Source organism: Falco biarmicus, chromosome 19 (genome assembly GCF_023638135.1).
Source record: "Falco biarmicus isolate bFalBia1 chromosome 19, bFalBia1.pri, whole genome shotgun sequence".
NCBI lineage: Eukaryota > Metazoa > Chordata > Aves > Falconiformes > Falconidae > Falco > Falco biarmicus.
In genome coordinates, this window is record NC_079306.1 from 3,520,386 (window position 1) to 3,524,410 (window position 4,025).

A 4,025-nucleotide genomic window follows, 5' to 3' on the forward strand; every position below is an offset into this window, starting at 1 on the left:
AACTCACAGCCCGGCCTAAAAATGAATCTGTTGTTGGCTGTGGCCAGCGTGAGCCCCGTGCGACTCATCGTGGGATGCAGCGAAGCATCTCCAGGCTGCGGCTCCGCTGCCAGAGGAGGTCTCGCTCCTCCGGCCGAGGGAAGCGGCAAACTCTTCATCCCGGAGAATTTCTGGGTTTTAAAGCAAGTTTTGCTCTGGGCTCACACCGTCGCACACCTGGAGCAAGTTAATTCACGGGCAATGCGGTGGTACCAGGGTAACTCAGACCCCAGCCCCATCCCAGATGCTCTGGGAGCTCTGGGATACAGGTCCCAGACAAGCAAGCAATTAAGTAACTCAACGGAGCCTTGAAATAATTAGACCAAGGAACGCAGCTCCGGCAGATGAGTTTAGTGAAGAAATAGGAGTGTTGGAGAGACGGAGATGAGAAGGGTGATCAGGTCTCGGCACAATTATCTAGAGAAAGTCTGCTCCAGACTGATTAGAGGAAGGGAAAAGAGCTTTCCGGGCAATTAGGCGAGGGAAATCAACCCTGGGCAGGAAGAAAATAGACTATGGAAGAGATTGGGGTGGGAGATAGCGAGCTCTCTCTGCTCCGAGTTAGACGAGGGAGCGCGATAAAGGCTCTCCGAGGCGGAGGCAGAGATGAGGATTAGGGGGGATTAGGGAGAGGAGGTGGGTGTGCGGTGGGTGCCCAGCGCTGGGCAAGGGGAGAGGGGAAGGAGGTGCCAGGTCCCAACCGGAGAGACCGATCCCAGTGCCATGGCAGGAACGAAACCCTGGGATCAGGGCTCCCACCCTAAAACAGGGGTCCCGGCCCCGGTGAGGGAGGGGTGGGGTTGGCGGGGGGTTGGAGCAGGGAAGGGAGCTGGGCACTATTCCCAACCCATCGCGTGGCAAAAAAGCTTCCTTAATCTGTAAAACAGGATTAGTCCCCTGCGCCCAGAGATGCTAAGAGCCGGCAGGTACTTTCTGCAAGAATGACTTTGACTTTAGGGCAGGGGGACCAGCAGGACCGGCGGGGGGCCAGCAGCCCCCGCGATGTGTCCGTGGCACCCGGTGGTCCCCGGCCGAGCCGGTGGGAGCACGCAGGCGGTGGTGCCAAACAGGGGACCCGCAGCAGCAAGCTTTACCCTGGGTTTTGGGGTGCTGAGCAGCGGGGACAGAGGGAACAACGCCGGCTGCAGCCCAAGGTTGCGTTGCAGGTCAGCAGCAGCTGCGCCTAGCAAGTGCCGAATCCTTTGGGAACGGATGCATTTGCTATTTAATTAGCCTTGACGGCTGCTGGAGCAGATTTTGCTGGTCTTCCTCTCTAAAGCTGGCCCTGGCTTGAATTTGCAGGGCTGCACGAGTCTCGGCTCCTTGTGCTTTTTTTTTTTTTTTTTTTTTTAATTCTTGCACATAAAAAAGGAAAGCGGAGGGAGGGAGCACAGCATCGCCCAAGGCACATGATGCTGACTCTGGTGCCGCTGGAAGGGGAAGCTGTGGTTTAGCTGCTGGGTCGTATTTTGGCCTCTGGAAATGACCCTCTTGGAAAGATAAGCATCGACTTGCCAAGCTCAGGCTGGGGGCTCGCACAGACCCCCCGGGAGAGGCAGCAGTGTTGGTGGCAGAACATCTGGAGTGGGAGCAAGGGATCTCATGAGCAGCAGCCCTGGGGTGATTCTCAGCCCTGGGGTGATGCTCGGCCCCCGGGGTGATGCTCAACCCCCAGGGTGATGCTCGGCCCTGGGGTGATGCTCAGCCCCCAGTGTGATGCTCAGCCCTGGGGTGATGCTCAGCCCTGGGGTGATGCTCAGCCCCCAGGGTGATGCTCGGCCCCAGGGTGATGCTCAGCCCCTTGCAGCAACGGGGCTCAGCTCCAGCTGCTCAATCTGCACGGGGCTGTGGGGAAACCGGCTTCTGTGCTTTTCCCCACCACAAACCCTCCAGCCTCCAAAGGTGACATGCTGGAAAACAAGCCCCAGGTTAACCCAAGCACCCTTGCAAGTCATGGATGTTTGGTTTTTAAAAATTTTCAAAATTTTACTTTATTTTATTTTACATTTTTAATTTTCTCGGTTTTCTCTTGGTTTGTGCTTGGGAGGTTGTGCCACAGCTACCAGCGGCCGGTTGCGAGTGATGGAGAGCAGAGCCGGGGTCAGCCGGGGAAGGTCTCAGGGACACTCGTCCCTCCTGGGCGTCACAGTCCTGCTTTTACCAGCGGGAGGGATGCTCTGACATATCTCCTTCACCCTTTGGCCTCTCTGCTGAGCTCCCTGGGACCAGCCTGGTTTCTGTGGGGTGACAGCGTTATCTGGGACACAAGCAGAGCCTGGCTCCGCTCTGGTCCCTGCTGCTTGGCTGGCGGTGGATATCCTCGGGAGATAACCGGGCAAATGGTCCCCCTGGGACTCCACGTGCTTCACCTCCCATCAACGGATGGAAACTGGGCTTTGTGCTACGCTGCAGCCCGGCAAAGCCCCAAGAGAGATGCAGGGATCCATCCCTTTGGGGGTCTGAGGATGCATCCTCCTCCCAAACACGAGATGCTGCTTTTGTTCAAACCCTAATGTGGATTTTGGTGTTTTCACGGTTTTTTTTATGTTATTTTATTCTTTCCCCCCCACACACACCTCTTCCAATTTGGATGAAAAAATGTATTTGGGGAAAATAGAAATATTTAGACGTTTCCCTGATGGGCGGTAGAGCTGGAAGGGTTCGGAAGGATCTGGCGCGGTGGCGTCGTGCACATGCGCGCTTATGAAACCGCAGCACAAAGAGTCGGGCTCGGGGCTGCCTGCATCCTTGGCAGCCGTGCTCTGCGCTGCACTGCGAGCCCCGATGGGTGGGATGGCACCGCTGACCCCCGAGGGCTCCTTTCGATGGGTGGGATGACACTGCTCACCCCTGAGGGCTCCTTCCACCTTCCAGCAGCCCAGCACTAAGTTACCTTCAAAAGCTACGGAAGAAAACGGGCTCGAGCTGGTTTTGGGGAGGTTTTGGGAATAGCTATCGCTATATTTATGTATATAAACCCTACAAATCTTATGTATGTCAAATAGATATATAACATACAAAAACGTCTTTCATATCTGTATATACGCACACAGAAAAAATACACATTTTGCTTTACATTGTGCATCTGCCAGGGCTGGGAAGGGAGCTGGTGTTTGTGGTTCACAGCAGCCACCTGTTTTCCCACTGGAGGGGCACCTGGGGGCAAGCAGAAGTTGGGCTGGGGGAAAAGCCCACCCTGTGATGCTGCAGGGACCTCAGGGGTGCCACTGAGGGCAGCTGGGGACAGAGTCCCCCTCCTCCATGCCAGTGGCCCTGGGATGAGCCCAGACCTCCCTTCCCAGGAGGCAGGGACATCCCCAGCCCTGAAACTTGCCTTCCCCACCCCATTTTTCTCCCGCTCACACCCTTAGGTTTTGGTCTCGGGGAGATCTCAGCCACGTTGCCCCAAGCGGAGGGTGGACCCGCACCCTGCACTGGGGAGGGGATGGTTCCCATCCTGCACCCCCATCCCTTCATCCCAGCTGCTCAGGCTTCACCCCATCTCTGTGCCTAATTCCGAGGGGCGCAGAGCCCCGCTCTGCACCCCGACGGGGCTTTGCCATCCTTGGGGCCAGCTGGCCAGACCCCCACCCACCCCATCCCTGCAGGCTTGGAACCCGCTGCGGGGGCTCCCGGGACATGGGTGCCACCTGCGTGGTGGCATCTCCACGGCACAGGAGGGCTGGAGCTCCTCCTGCTTGGACTTCAAAAGTGAGAGGTTCAAAACCCACTTGCAAAGGTGTTTTCCTGCCTGGAATTGCAGTGAGGTTTTTGCAGAGGTGCTGGGTTGCCCGTTCCCTCCTTGCCCTTGCCCAGCACCTTGCGGGGAATAAATGCATTTCAGGAATTTGGAGGCTGCAACATCTCTGCTGCTCCGGGTGAGTCGCAGCTGCTGAACCGCCAGGGTGGGGAGATGCTGGGGCAGTGGGACAAGGCATCCTGGCCCAAACCCCTGCCTGGTGGGAAGAGCAAGGCAGGGCGAGCTG